Genomic DNA, 16,582 nt, shown 5'->3' with positions numbered 1-16,582 from the left:
TGTTAACAACCTTCCCCCCAACTGTCTTTTATGTAACATCTTCTACCTTATAACTGGTTATCTTTAAAGAGTTAAGGGGCTGAGCCAAGATTAAATAATGGGACAACACAGAGCAATTAGCCCACCATCTGACATACAGTGACTACTCAATAAATAGTAAATTACTTGTAAAAGTTCATAATCTAATAAATTAAGATATAATCTTTAAAGGAAACCAGAACATCTTTATCTCGAGTTATCTTCTCTTTTTATTACAGATTTTTAAAATTTCCTAATACAATCTTTCTCCTTAAGAGAATGTTAAAAATTCTCTCCCAATTCAGCCACAGATTCAACATAATCCCTATTAAACTCCTAGTAGGCTTTTTTTTTTCCCAAAAATTGACAAGCTGATTATTAAATTTATATGGACACACAAAGGAATTAGAATAGTCAAAATAATTTTGAAAAAGTACAGGGCTTACTCACTTATACTTTCTGATTTTAAATATATCATAAAGCTACAGTCACCAGGACAGTGTGGTACTGGCATAAGGATAACCACACAGACCAATGAAATAGACCTGAAATATCCAGAAATAAACCCTTACATTTATGGTCAATTAATTTTCAATGAAGGTGCCAAGGCAATTTCAATGGGGGAAAGGACAGTCTTCAACAAACTGTGCTGGACAACTGAATATATAACACATATAAAAGTTGAATTTAGGGGCTTCCCTGCTGGCACAGTGGTTAAGAATCCTCCTGCCAACGCAGGAGACATAGGTTCAATCCCTGGTCTGGGAAGATCCCACATGCCGCGAAGCAACTAGGCCCGTGAGCCACAACTACTGAGCCTGCACATCTGGAGCCTGTGCTCCGCAACAAGAGAGGCCACGATAGTGAGAGGCCTGCACAACGCGATGAAGAGCGGCCCCCGATTGCCGCAACTAGAGAAAGCCCTCGCACAGAAACAAAGACCCAACACAGCCAAAAATTAATTTTTAAAAAAATCTGCACAGTGACCAATGAAATAGGTCCTTTTCTCACTTTAAAAAAGTTGAATTTAAACCATTACCTCATACCATGCACAAAAATTAACTCAAAATGGATCAGAGACCCAGGTGTAAAACCCCAAAATATAAAACTTCTACAAGAAAAAAAAAAATCCTCATGACTTTAGATATGTATTTATAAAGAACTCTTACAACTCAAGTAAGAAGATAACTAAAAAATGGGCAAAAGACTGTGAACAGACATTTTACCAAAGAAGATATACAAATGGCTTAACAGGCACATGGAGATGCTCAACATCAAAAATTGCAAATTAAAATTACAGAGGGATACCACTTTATACCCACTAGAACAGCTACAGTAAAAAGACAAAAACAATTGTTGGGGGAAGATGTGGAACTGAAACCCTCATACATTGCTGGTGAAAATGTAAAATATTATAGCCACTATAGACAAGTTTGGTAGTTGCTTGAAAATTTGAATATAGTTACCATATGACCTAGCACTTCCTCTCCCAGTTATCTATTCAAGAGAAATAAAAACACATGTCCACCACTCAAGGCCTTTTATGTGAATGTTCACAGCAGTATTATTCATAATAGTCAAAAAGTGAAATAATCTAAATGTCCATCAAATGGTGAATGGATAAATAAAATATGGCATGTCTGGACAATGGAATACTATTCAGCAATAAAAAGGAATAAACAATTGATACATGCAATAACATGAATGAACCTCAAAATTTTATGTTAAGTAAAAGAAGTCAGACACAAAAGACCACATACTGTAGAATTCCATTTATATGAAATACCCAGAAAAGGAAATCTATAGAGACAAAAGGTAGATCAGTGGTTCACTGGGGGTACAAAGGGGGAGTGACTACCAATGGATACTAGAGATCTTTTTTAGGGGAGGTAGAAATGTAAATCCACATTGTGGTGATGTTTGCACAATTTTGTAATTTTGCTAAAAATCACTGAATTGTACATTTAAATGAGGTGAATTTCATGGTATACAATATATCAATCTTGGGAACAGTTAAAGAAAAAAGAGGTTAAAAAATACTTTAGGGCTTCCCTGGTGGTGCAGTGGTTGAGAATCCGCCTGCCAATGCAGGGGATATGGGTTCGAGCCCTGGTCCGGGAAGAACCCACATGCAGCTCCATGCGCCACAACTACTGAGCCTGCATGCACTCTAGAGCCCGTGAGCCACAGCTACTGAAGCCCGCGCACCTAGAGCTCATGCTCCACAACAAGAGAGGCCACTGCAATGAGAAGCCCACACAATGCAAGGAAGAGTAGCCCCTGCTTGCCTCAACTAAAAATAAAGCCCGCACGCAGCCTTTAAGACCCAACACAGCCAAAACTAACTAAAAGAAAAAAAACTTTAAGTACTTTTTATAAAAGTCTTTATAAAAGACTTTTTTAATAAAAGTCTTTTATAAAGGACTTCAATAAATTCTACTTTTCAAAATGAGACCTAACAGGTACCCATTCCAGAAGATTTCAAAGAAACTTGGTTTTAAAAATAAAGCAAAACTACCTTAGAGAATACATATAATTCATCTTGATACACATACATACAAATTAAAGCATATAAAATTGCTACTTGGAAGACCTAAATAGACATTTCTCCAAAAGAGGCATACAGATGGCCAACAGGAACATGAAAAGATGCTCAACAATGCTAATAATTATCAGAGAAATGCAAATCAAAACTACAATGAGGTATCACCTCATACCCATCAGAATGGCCATCATCAAAAAGTCTACAAATAATAAATGCTGGAGAGGGTGTGGAGAAAAGGGAACCCTCCTACACTGTTGGATGGAGGTTCCTTAAAAAACTAAAAGTTACCATATGATCCAGCAATCCCACACTTGGCATATATCCAGAAAAGACAAAAATTCTAATTCGAAAAGATACATGCACCCCAATGTTCATAGTAGCACTATTTATAATAGCCAAGACATGGAAGCAACAGATCAATGGATAAAGAAGATTCGGGGCTTCACTGGTGGCGCAGTGGTTGAGAGTCCACCTGCCGATGCAGGGGACGCGGGTTCGTGCCCCGGTCCGGGAAGATCCCACGTGCCGTGGAGCGGCTGGGCCCGTGAGCCATGGCCGCTGAGCCTGCGCATCTGGAGCCTGTGATCCGCAACGGGAGAGGTCACAGCAGTGCGAGGCCTGCGTACCGCAAAAAAAAAAAAAAAAAAAAAAAAAAGAAGATGTAGTATACATAAACAATGGAATATTATTCAGCCACAAAGAGTAAAATATTGCTATTTGCAGCAACATGGATGGACCTAGAGATTATCATACTAGTGAAGTCAAATAGAGAAAGACAAATATTATATGCCATCACTTACACATGGAATCTAAAAAATAATACAAATGAACTTATTTACAAAACAGAAACAGACTCACAGACATAGAAAACAAACTTATGGTTACCAAAGGGGCAAGGGACATAGAAAACAAATTTATGGTTACCAAAGGGGAAAGGGGGGAGGTGGATAAGTTTGGAGTATGGGATTAACAGATGCACACCACTAAATTAAAATAGATAAACAACCAGGATTTATTGTGTGTGTGTGTGTGTGTGTGTGTGTGTGTGTGTGAAACTGAACCACTATGCTGTACACCTGAAACTAACACAATATTGTAAATCAGCTATAGTTGAATGAAAAAATGAAAAAAAATTGTTGCTTGGCACCCTCCTAAGATTTTATTACAAAATAACTGATATTATGCTCGGGCTTCCCTGGCGGCGTAGTGGTTAAGAATCCACCTGCCAATTCAGGGAACACAGGTTTGAGCCCTGGTGCGGGAAGATCCCACATGCCGTGGAGCAACTAAGCCCGTGTGCCTCTACTGACCCTGTGCTCTAGAGCCCGCGAGCCGCAACTACTGATCCTGCGTGCCACAACTACTGAAGGCCGCGCGCCTAGAGCCCGTGCTCCGCAACAGGAGAAGCCACCGCAATGAGAAACTCACGCACTGCAACGAAGAGCAGCCCCCACTTGCCGCAACTAGAGGAAGCCCGCGTGCCAAAAACAAAGACCCAGTGCAGCCAAAAATAAAAACAATAATAAAATAAATTTATTTTAAAAATTGATATTATGCTCTACTTAATTTAGCTGATAATAAAAATGGTCCTAATTAAGGCGGTATGAAGGTATGACTACAAAGAAATACTGGGTGATTCAAAAGGAACTACTTTTTTTTTTTTTTTTTGCGGTACGCGGGCCTCTCACTGTTGTGGCCTCTCCTGCTGCGGAGCACAGGCTCCGGACGCGCAGGCTCAGCGGCCACGGCTCACGGGCCCAGCCGCTCCGCGGCACGTGGGATCTTCCCGGACCGGGGCACGAACCCGTGTCCCCTGCATCGGCAGGCGGACTCTCAACCACTGCGCCACCAGGGAAGCCCAAAAGGAACTACTTTTTAAAATAACTCCTCAGTATCTGGGCTGCATAATAACATGAAGTCAAAACCAATTTGTCCAGGAAAGGTCAGAGTTACTTGTATGGTCTTACAATGCTCAATGTGCCCCCCGTGACACCAAGTCCACATCAATCCTATAGTCTGATTCTCCCAGAATCACCTCTGTAGCATATCAGCATTGATAGTTGAAATAGCAACCATGAAATAGCACTTTCTTATTTCCACAAGGCTAAAGGAGGAGGTGCATGAAGTTCATGACATATCTCCACAAGAAGAAGTCTTATGATGATATCTGGAGAGTCAAGGAATATTTTTAAAGTGTCTGATTAGATTTTTACTGTTGTAAAATATACATAAAATTTACCACTTTAATCATTTGTAAGTAGAAAATTCAGTGGCATTCAGTACATTCACATGTACTCACACACCCAGACTACTGCTGCCTAATCTGGCTTCCCACCTCCAGGTACTTCTCCCTCTGATCCATCTTTGCAGCTACTTCCAGATCAGTATTTCCAAAACATCACTCTGATTATGTTGTTATCCTGCAATAGCTTTCCAAAATCCAATGAAGTCTAAATTCCTCAACCAGAGACTCAAAGACCTTTATCATCTGGCTTCAAGCTACTTTTCCAATTTTACTACTTCCCTATACTCGACACAAATTAAGAATACCCTGAAAATGTCTCTTAACTTCCTCTCAGATCCATCCCAATATTCACGTGAAGAGCTCTTTAAAACTCCTCCAACCACATGCTCTTACTGCCATTTCAAAGGATTAATACATGATGTTAGAGCAATTCACCATTGATTGGCCTGGTCCATACCCTGAACTCTGGCTCTTTAATCCTGATTATCCTGCAACTGGACTATGATCCCCCTTTAGGTCCCCTGACTAAGCTTGATATCCATGGTAAAGTGTCTGCCTTCAAATCATACTCAAACTTACCTACCTGTATCCATATATGGTCCTGGACTGAACTGCTTTGCACTCTCTAATTACTGCTATGCCTTTATGGATGCTGTCTTGCCCTTATCCTATGAATAACATCTCTGAAAGAAAAGTCTCACCAAGCTGAAATGAAATCCTTCAAAGACAAAATGAGTGAAATACACTGTTCCAGGAAACACTTTTAGATTATTCTTAGCTAAGACTATTCTCTTCTTTGAACATCTGTATGGTTATTTATGGAAAGCATGGCACTTATATGATTTTACAGTCTATTAACTGTATACATGCACACCTTAGCTCCCTTACTAAACAAACTTACTAAACTATTTGGGCAAAGAGTCCCTATCTCATGAATCTATTTGGTTCTGATATTTACAAATGACCATATTAATTTGCTTTTCAAAGCACAGTCTTAAATGTCAAGGCTACAAAACTCTAGTTCTAATGTCACTTTCTGTATAAAGACAATCTGTAGTCAATGACCATAGGTCTCTACTCATATCCTGGACACGATTTGGGGACAAAAGTTTAAAATAAGACAAATCAAAAGATAACAAAAGTCGGGTAACTTAAGCAGAATGTGTTCAAACATTCATTATCCATCCTTGTTGAACAAGAATAGGAGAATGCATGAACTGAGTATCTTTCAGGGAATCCTCCTTAAAATTTGTCTCTCAGGCAAGCCTAGATAAATATAGGGAGGTGAGAGATCAAGGTGTTACTTCTAGACAAGAACCTGAAGGACACCTGCGTCAACTGCCAGTTCTTAGCTGAGGACAGAATTTCCATCTTCCTCCAAATGAAAAGCCTAACAAAGATACCTACTTGGAGGAAAAGCCACCCTATCTCTGAATAGAGATGAGCTAAGAGGCACCGTTCAAACGGTAGCCTAGTCTAAGAAACTGTTTTTAGCTTGGATTTTAATTTTTTTTAATCTTTTTTTCCTAACAGCAATGGTTAAGAACGTGATATATCATGACCACCTAATAAAATACTCAGTCACAATTATGACCATTAAGTATCTGTCTTAAGACCTACACATTTAGACTTTCCATACTTAACTCTATTTTCACTTCTGATTTCTCTTTATAAATGCTACCCCAAATTGGTTTCATACCAATCATTTAGAGAAGCATTTCCCAAAGTTTGCTTCTCTGAGTACGACCTCAAGATATTAACAAATGACCATGAATATTAAAAATATTAATGCATTGAAGTCAGGCTTAAGATTCTTTAGTCTTCAATATGCTAATGTGCTCTTAGTCTGTCTCCAAGAGAAATTCCCAATTTATTTGACCATTCTACAGCAAAATACTCATTGAAATATCTCAGAGAAGACCAGATTGAGAATCACTGAATTAGTCAGATATCTAAAGAGAGTTCAATCATAACTGCCTTTAAGAAGTAATTCCTGGCTTCCCTGGTGGTGCAGTGGTTAAGAACCCACCTGCCAATGCAGGGGACATGGGTTCGAGCCCTGGTCCAGGAAGATCCCACATGCCGCGGAGCAACTAAACCCGGGCGCCACAACTACTGAGCCTGCGCTCTAGAGCCCGCGAGCCACAACTACTGAGCCCACATGCCACAACTACTGAGCCTGCACTCTAGAGTACGTGCTCCTCAACAGGAGAAGCAACCGCAATAAGAAGCCCGCGCACCGCAAGGAAGAGTAGCCCCTGCTCTCCGCAACTAGAGAAAGCCGGCGCACAGCAACGAAGACCCAGTGCAGCCAAACATAAAATAAACTAAATAAAAATAAATAAATTTTTTTAAAAAAGAAGTAACTCCTAAATTTATCAATACTAGCACAGAAAAGGCTGAGTAAAGGTACAGCTCTTATGGGAAAAACTATAGCTTTAAAGCATTTAGAGGACTAAAGACAGTCTGTAGCAGGTTATAGGCTGTAGCTCACATTAAAGGCCAAGTATTAAGGTAACAAAGTAACTGGCATTCCCACCTGCACTCCCCCATAACTCAGGCAATCTGTAACCCAAACCTATTACGACTGAATGTGATTTACTGAATCAGAGCTACAGGCTACACTGATAATTTGCAGAGCTATGGCACAAATAGCAGGATCAGGCCAAATAAATAAACTCCATAATATTTTAAAAGACAGAAATAAGACCAAAAAAAGAATGGAAATGCTATTTTCACATGAATATTAAAGCAACATTTCACTCATTCAGCTATTCAATTGCTCAACTCTAAGTGTAGTATAGAAAAACATATTTCCTTCAGAGAATTTAGTCTAATAGGGAATTTAAGACTCAAACATAAATAACCACAATAAGAAGCACACATGGGAAGTCACTTAAGAGACATACAGGTAAAGTGCCATGGGAGTTCAGGAAAAAAGTATTACTCATGGGGCTTCCCTGGTGGCGCAGTGGTTGAGAGTCCACCTGCCGGTGCAGGGGACACGGGTTCGTGTCCCGGTCCGGGAAGATCCCACATGCTGCAGAGCGGCTGGGCCCGTGAGCCATGGCCGCTGGGCCTGCGCGTCCGGAGCCTGTGCTCCGCAACGGGAGAGGCCACAACAGTGAGAGGCCAACGTACTGGTAAAAAAAAAGTATTACTCATGAGTGTCAGACTACGTTTAATGTTAAGTGAGGAATCTGCATTATTTACAAACACCTACAACTCTGAATGAGGAAACAGCAGGTTAGGATATGGATCCTTCTGTATGATCAAATGAACAGAAAATGAGAAGTGTGATGCATACAATCATCTAAAATTTAATGCTTCCAACTCCCCACAAAGAAAAGCCCATGCCTAATGGCTCTACCAGTGAATTTTACTGAACATTTAAAGTAGAATTAATACCAATCCTTCACAAACTCTTGCAAATAACAGAAAAAAAAATTCTATGACACCAGCATTACCTTGATTTCAAAACCAGGCAAAGACATCAAAAGAATACTATAGTCAGCCCTCCATATCCACAGATGCAGAGCCCACAGACACGAAGAGCTGACTCTACCATTTTATATAAAGGACTTGAGCTTACACAAACTTTGGTATCTGCAGGGGGTCCTGGAACCAATTCCCCATGGATACCGAGGTATGACTATACAGACTAATATCCCTTTTAATATAGACACAAAAATTCTCAACAAAATACAGGTGACCCTGGAACAACATGGGGGTTTGGGGCACTGACCCTCCTTGCAGTTGAAAATCCACATATAACTTTACAGTCAGCCCTCCATATGTGCAGTTCCATAACTAAGGTTCCATATCCACAGTTCTGCATTCATGGATTCAACCAACCATAGATGGTGCAGTAAGCAGTTATTGAAAAACAATCCACATATAAGTAGACCCATGCAATTCAAACCCACATTGTTCAAGGGTCAACTGTATTATATGCTGAAAGCAGCAGCATATAAAAGGAATAATACACCATTACTAAGGTAGAATTTATCCTAGGAATGCAAGGTTGGTGTAATATCTGCAAATCAGTCAATGTGCTATACTGCATTAAAGCATAAAACCCACTTGATCATCTCAACAGAAACAGAAAAATAATTTGACAAAATCCAACACCATTCCAAAATAAAAACACTCAACAAACTAGGAACAGAAGGGAACTCCCTCAGGACTTCCCTGGTGGTCTAGTGGTTAAGACTCCGCCCTTCCACTGCAGGGGGCACAGGTCTGATCCCTGGTTGGGGAACTAAGATCCCACATGCCACAAGGTGCAGCCAAAAAATAAAAATAAAAAAAAAAAAAGAAGAGAACTCCCTCAACCTGATAAAGGACATTTATGAAAAACTCATGGCTAACATCAGACCTAATAGTGAAAAACAGAATGCTATCCTCCTTAAGATCAGAAACAAGACATGGTTGTCTGCTTTCACAACCTCTATTCAAAACTGACTGAAAATTCTAGCCAGGGCAATTAAGAAAAGGAAGGAAGGGAGGGAGGGAGGGAGTGCAGGCACCCAGCTTGGAAAGAAAGAAGTAATAGATGACATGATCTTGTACACAGATAGATAATCCTAAGGAATGCACTAAAAAAAATGATTAGAACTAATAAATAAGCTTAGTAATCTTGTAGGATATAATATCAATATACAAAAATCAATTATATTTCTATATACTAGTAATGAACAATCTGAAAATGAAATTAAGAAAATAATTCCATTTACAATATCATCAAAAAGAACAAAATACTTACCCAAAGAACTACAAGACATTGTTGAAAGAAATTAAAGAACTAAATAAATGAAGACATCCCATGGGTCATGGATCAAATGATTTAACATTTTTAACATGTCAAAAATATACAGATCAAATGTAATTCTTACCAAAATATCAAAATCCAAGCTGTGGGCTTCCCTGGTGGCACAGTGGTTGAGAGTCCGCCTGCTGATGCAGGGGACACAGCTTCGTGCCCGGGTCCGGGAAGATCCCCATGCCGCGGAGCGGCTGGGCCCGTGAGCCATGGCTGCTGAGCCTGCGCGCGCGGAGCCTGTGCTCCGCAACGGGAGAGGCCACAACAGTGAGAGGCCTGCGTACCGCAAAAAACAAAACAAAACGAAACAAAATCCAAGCTGCCTTTTTTGCAGAAATAGACAAGCTGATTCTAAAATTCAGGGAGTGGTTGGCAGTGGTTGGGAATCCGCCTGCCAGTGCAGGGGACACAGGTTCGAGCCCTGGTCTGGGAAGACCCCACATGCTGTGGAGTAGCTAAGCCTGTGCGCCACGACTGCTGAGCTTGCGCTCTGGAGCCCACAAGGCACAACTACTGAGCCTAAGAACCACAACTACTGAAGCCTGCGCGACTGGAGCCCGTGCTCCGCAACAGGAGAAGCCAGCACAATGAGAAGCCCGCGCACCAAAGCGAGGAGTGGCCCCCGCTCGCTGCAACTAAAGGAGGCCCACACGCAGCAACAAGGACCCAATGCAGCCAAAAATAAATAAATAAATTTTTATAAAATTCAGGGAATTGCCTGGTGATCCAATGGTTAAGACTCAGCACTTTCACTGCTGTGACCTGGTTTCTATCCCTGGTCAGGGAGCTAAGATCCTGCAAGCCATGGCATTGACAAAAGAATAAATAAAAATAAAATAACATTCATATGTAAATGCAAGGGACCTAGGACAGCCAAAACAATCTTGAAAATGACAAAGTTGGAGGATTCATACTTCTGATTTCAAAACTTACTACACGGGGCTTCCCTGGTGGCACAGTGGTTAAGAATCTGTCTGCCAATGCAGGGGACACAGGTTCGAGACCTGGTCCAGTAAGATCCCACATGCCGTGGAGCAGCTAAGCCCATGCACCACAACTACTGAGCCTGCGCTCTAGAGCCCGCATGCCACAACTACTGAAGCCCAAGCGCCTAGAGCCCGAGCTCCGCAACAAGAGAAACCGCCGCAATAAGAAGCCCATGCACCGCAATGAAGACTAGCCAGCCCCCACTCACCGCAACTAGAGAAAGCCCGCGCGCAACAACGAAGACCAAACGTAGCCAAAAATAAATAAATTTTTTTATAAAAAGAGAGAAAAACACAGGTGGAGACAGAACTCACTTAAAAAACAAAAAATTGGGCTTCCCTGGTGGCGCAGTGGTTGAGAGTCCGCCTGCCGATGCAGGGGACACGGGTTCGTGCCCCGGTCTGGGAAGATCCCACATGCCGCGGAGCGGCTGGGCCCGTGAGCCATGGCCGCTGAGCCTGTGCATCCGGAGCCTGTGCTCTGCAATGGGAGAGGCCACAGCGGTGAAAGGCCCGCGTACCACAAAAAAAAAAAAAAAAAACAAAAAATTTACTACACAGCTGTAGTAGGTATTAAGATGTGTGGTGCTGATGTAAGGCTAGAAATATAAATCAGTGGAACAATTGAGAGTCCAGAAATAAACCCTTACATTTATAGTCAACTGATGTCCCACAAGGGTGTCAAGATAATCCAATGGGGAAAGAACAGCCCTTTCAACAAATGGTGCCATGACAACTGTACAGTAACGTGCAAAAGAATGAAGTTGGAACTCTTCCTTACACTACACACAAAAATTAACTCAAAAGAGAACACAGATCTAAATTTAAGAGCAAAAACTATAAAACTCTTAGAAGAAAACATAAGGGCAAATCTTCATGACCTTGGATGAGGTAACGGCTTCTTAGATACATACCAATAGCAAAATCAACAAACGGCAAAACAGATAAACTGGACTTAATATCTTTAGTGCTGTGAATGATACTATCAAGAAATTGAAAACTCACAAATAGGAGGAAATATTTGCAAATCACATATCTGATAAGGGACTGATACCCAGAATATATATATATATATTTTAACATCTTTATTGGGGTATAATTGCTTTACAATGGTGTGTTAGTTTCTGCTTTATAACAAAGTGAATCAGTTATACATATACATATGTTCCCATATCTCTTCCCTCTTGCGTCTCCCAGAATATATTTTTAAAAGCTCTTAAAACACAGTAACAAAAAGACAAGTAACCCAATTTAAAAATGGGCAAAGGGGACTTCCCTAGTGGTCCAGTGGTTAAGACTCTGCACTTCTACCGCAGGGGACGCGGGTTCAATCCCTGGTCAGGAAACTAAGATCCCATGTGCTGTATGGCACAGCCAAAAAAATTTTTTTAAGAAATTAATTAATTAAGAATGGGCAAAGGATGTGAATAGATATTTCTCCCAAGGGGCTATTTCAATGGCTAATAAGCACATAAAAAGATGATTTAACATCATTAGCCATCAGGGAAATACAAATCAAAACCACAATAAAGGGCTTCCCTGGTGGCGCAACGGTTAAGAATCCACGTGCCAATGCAGGGGACACGGGTTCAAGCCCTGGTCCAGGAAGATCCCACATGCCACAGAGCAATTAAGCTCGTGTGCCACAACTGCTGAGCCTGCGCTCTAGAGCCTGCAAGCCACAACTACTGAGCCCATGTGCCACAATTACTGAAGCCTGCGTGCCTAGAGCCCATGCTCTGCAACGAGAAGCCACGACAATGAGAAGCCTGCGCACCACAACGAAGACTAGCCCCTGCTCACCGCAAATACAGAAAGCCCGCGCACAGCAACGAAGACCCAACACAGCCATAATTAAATAAATAAATTTATATTAAAAAAACACAATAAAACCCACTAGAATGATTATAATAGAAAAGATAGATAGTAACAAGGGTTGACAAGGATGTAGAGAAATTGGAACACTCATACATTGCTAGTGGGAATGTAAAATGGTGCGGCCATGTGGGAAAAGTCTGACAGTTTCTCAAAAGGTTAAACATATGTTAACCTTTGACCGAGCAAATCCACTTCTAGGTATACCCAAGAGAAATGAAAACATAGGTCCACAAAAAAACTTAGACATGAATCTTCATAGTAATATTCACAATAGCCAAAAGGTAGAAACAACACAAATGTCCACGAACTGATGAATGGATAAGTAACATGTGGTATATCCATACAGTGGAATATTATTTGTCAATAGAAAGAGATGGAATACTAACAGATGCTATAACATAGATGAACCTTGAAAATATTATGCTAAATAAACAAGCCAGTAAACAAAGGCCTCATACTGTATGGTTACATTTATGAGCTATCCAGAAAGGCAGCTCTATAGAAACAAAAAAATGATCAGTGGTTGTGTGGGACAGAGGGTTGGGACAGGGGTAAGTGGGGAACGGGGTGTGACTGCTAATAAGCAGGAGTTTCTTTGGGGGCTGATGAAAATGTTCTAAACTGACACTGAAATTAATTGTTGCAACTCTGTGAACATGTTAAAACCAAAAAATATACTAAAACCATATACATTTTAAATGGTGAATTTTATCAACTGGGAATTATATCTCAATAAACATGTTAAACTGTGTCATTTCTGCACAGAAAAAAAAATACAGTTAAAAAGTAAATGATGGGGCTTCCCTGGTGGTGCAGTGGTCGAGAATCCGCCTGCCAAGGCAGGGGTCACGGGTTCGAGTTCTGGTCTGGGAAGATCCCACATGCCGCGCAGCAACTAGGCCCGTGAGCCACAACTACTGAGCCTGCGTGTCTGGAGCCTGTGCTCTGCAACAAGAGATGCCGCGATAGTGAGAGGCCCACGCACCGTGATGAAGAGCAGCCCCCGCTCACCGCAACTAGAGAAAGCCCTTGCACAGAAACGAAGACCCAACACAGCCAAAAATTAAAAAGAATAAAAAAAATTAAAAAGTAAATGATAGGGCTTCCCTGGTGGCGCAGTGGTTGAGAGTCCGCCTGCCGACGCAGGGGACACGGGTTCGTGCCCCGGTCTGGGAAGATCCCACATGCCCCGGTGCGCGTCTGGAGACTGTGCTCCGCAACAAGAGATGCCGCGATAGTGAGAGGCCCACGCACCGTGATGAAGAGCGGCCCCCGCTCACCGCAACTAGAGAAAGCCCTTGCACAGAAACGAAGACCCAACACAGCCAAAAATTTTTAAAAATTAAGAAGTAAATGATAGGGCTTCCATGGTGGCGCAGTGGTTGAGAGTCCGCCTGCCGACGCAGGGGACACTGGTTCGTGCCCCGGTCTGGGAAGATCCCACATGCCCCAGTGCGCGTCTGGAGCCTGTGCTCCGCAACGGAAGAGGCCACAACAGTGAGAGGTCCGCGTACCGAAAAAAAAAAAAAAAAAAAAAAAAGTAAATGATAAATTGTGAAAAATATTTGCAACACTTTACAAATTTAAATCTCATATAGAGGGTTCTTACAAAATTCTAACAGTAGCATAATACCTCCAACATATAGAACCCACCCAACAATTTTCTGTTTAAAAGGACTGTTACTATTATTATCCCACTTACAGATAAGGAACCAAAGGTTTACACATGTTAAGTAACTTGCTCAAGGTCATACCACTTAATACGGAATGTGGATTTGAATCTAGACAATCTGACTCCTGAACCCTCACCTGTAACCGCTATAAGACTAGAAATTTATTATATAAAGGGAATCATACTGCATGTATACTTTTGTGTCTGGATTCTTTTTCTTTTAGTATGCTTTTGAGATTCATCCATGTTTCTACTTATAGTTCACTCCTTTTTGTTGCTGAATCAGATTCCATTACAAGAATGAATATAACCACAATTTGTTTATCTATTCTCCTGTTGATGGATATTTGGGTTTTCGTTTCTCTTTGGGTAAATTCCTAGCAATGGAACTGCTAGGTCATAGGTAGGTATATGTTTACCCTTATAAGAAACCAAGCAATTTTCCAAAGTGGTTCTCCTATTTTACACTCCCACCAACGAGCAAGAATTCTAGTTGCTTCCCATCTTTGTCAACACTTGGTATTATAATATCTCACTGTGGCTTTCATTTGTACATCCTTGATGACTGATGAAGTTTAGCACCATTTCACACGCTTAATGGCCATTTGTATAAATTCCCTTGTGAAATGTCTGTTAAAGTTTTTTGACCACATTTGAGAAAATTTTAGTCTTCTTATTACTGAGTTATAGAAGTCCTTGATGTATCATAGACATAATTCTTTTGCCAGATATATGTATTACTATTACATCCTTCATGTACATTCTCCCCTAATTCACGTATAGAGTTTTCAATCAACTCCCAGAAGGGTTTTTGAAGAAACGAACAAGCTCTGTCTAAAATTTATATGGGGACTTCCCTGGTGGCACAGTGGTTGGGACTCCATGCTCCCAATGCAGGGGGCCCAGGTTCAATCCCTGGTCACCAGGAACTAGATCCCACATGCATGCCACAACTAAGAGGTCTCATGCCACAACTAAGGAGCCCGTGAGCCACAACTAAGGAGCCTGACTGCTGCAACTAAGACCCAGTGGAACCAAATAAATAAATAAATATTTTTTAAACGTAAAATAAAACAGGGCTTCCCTGGTGGCGCAGTGGTTAAGAATCCACCTGCCAACGCAGGGGACATGGGTTCGAGCCCTGGTCCGGGAAGATCCAACATGCCGCGGAGCAACTAAGCCTGTGCACCACAACTACTGAGCCTGCGCTCTAGAGCCCGCAAGCCACAACTACTGAGCCCAAGCCCATGCTCCGCAACAAGAGAAACCACCGCAATGAGAAGCCCGCGCACCGCAACGAAGAGTAGCCCCCACTCACCGCAACTAGAGAAAGCCTGTGCACAGCAACGAAGACCCAACGCAGCCAAAAATAAAATAAAATTTTTATGGAAATACAAAGGATCTAGAATAGTCCAAACTAGTTTGGAAAAGATGACCAAAGTTGAAGTTTACACTGATTTCAAGACTAACTAAAAGTTTCAGTAATCAAGATGGTACCGCGTTAGTGTAAGGATAGACAAATCAATGGTACAGAATAGAGTCCAGAAAGAGACCCACACTTACACAGTGACACTGTTCTTGACAAAGGCACTAAAACAATTCAACAGAGAAAGGAAAGTTTTTCTGACAAATGGTGCTGGAACACTGGACATCTATATGCAGGAGGGGGAGGGGGAGAGATTGAACCTCAAACCCCTACACCTCATACCATACACAAAAGTGAAGTGAGAGATGAATCAGACTTAAATAAAAAGTTAAAATGATAAAGCTTCTAAAAGAAAACGTAAGAACATATCTTTGTGACCTTGATGTAGGTAAAAATTAGGATGCAGGAAGCTCTAACCATAAAAGAAAATATTGATAAACTGACTTCATCAAAATTAAAAACTTCTACATTAAAAAAATTGTTAATCATTCTTTGCTTGTTTTATCAGTTTGCAAGGGTATTAAAAAAATCAGTCTGTAGAGAGAGTATTACAGCAAATTATATGTAATCAGGGGTAGTGGCCCTCTCTGCCATATCCATGCCAAATAAAGGTGCAAATTCCCTTTAACACAAACGTTGTAACCTTACCAGGATTCTCATGAAGTCTGATGGGTTCCAAGGCCACCCAGAATTACTCCAACAGATCCTGATTACACTTGCCCTTTTGCAGCTTAGATTAGGATTCAATTTCTAGCCATGGCACTTAAAAGTAGTTTTTGTATTTCTCCAGTACCAGGATACTAAAAGCTACTATGTACTAAAAGTAAGTAGACACTAAAAGCTCCCATAACACATGCTGTGCTTAAACCAGCATCCCTTGCTGTTAAAATTAGCAAATCTTCCCTAACTCTCCAGTATTTTACAGGCAGCAACAATTTATTGTATACTTAAATGGACATACTAAATAATCCCCATTTCTCTTAGTTTTCT

At 41.0% G+C, this 16,582-nt stretch overlaps 1 protein-coding gene across 2 annotated transcripts in view; it reads right to left on the bottom strand.

Moving 5' to 3' along the window:
• INO80 (INO80 complex ATPase subunit) overlaps positions 1–16,582 on the bottom strand; it is a 133,092-nt gene that overhangs the window by 103,267 nt on the left and 13,243 nt on the right. The window lies entirely within an intron of this gene.

The sequence above is a fragment of the Phocoena sinus genome, chromosome 2 (assembly GCF_008692025.1).
Source record: "Phocoena sinus isolate mPhoSin1 chromosome 2, mPhoSin1.pri, whole genome shotgun sequence".
Lineage (NCBI taxonomy): Eukaryota > Metazoa > Chordata > Mammalia > Artiodactyla > Phocoenidae > Phocoena > Phocoena sinus.
Note: the sequence above shows the minus strand (reverse complement) of the source record. Positions and strands in the feature narration are given on the sequence as shown.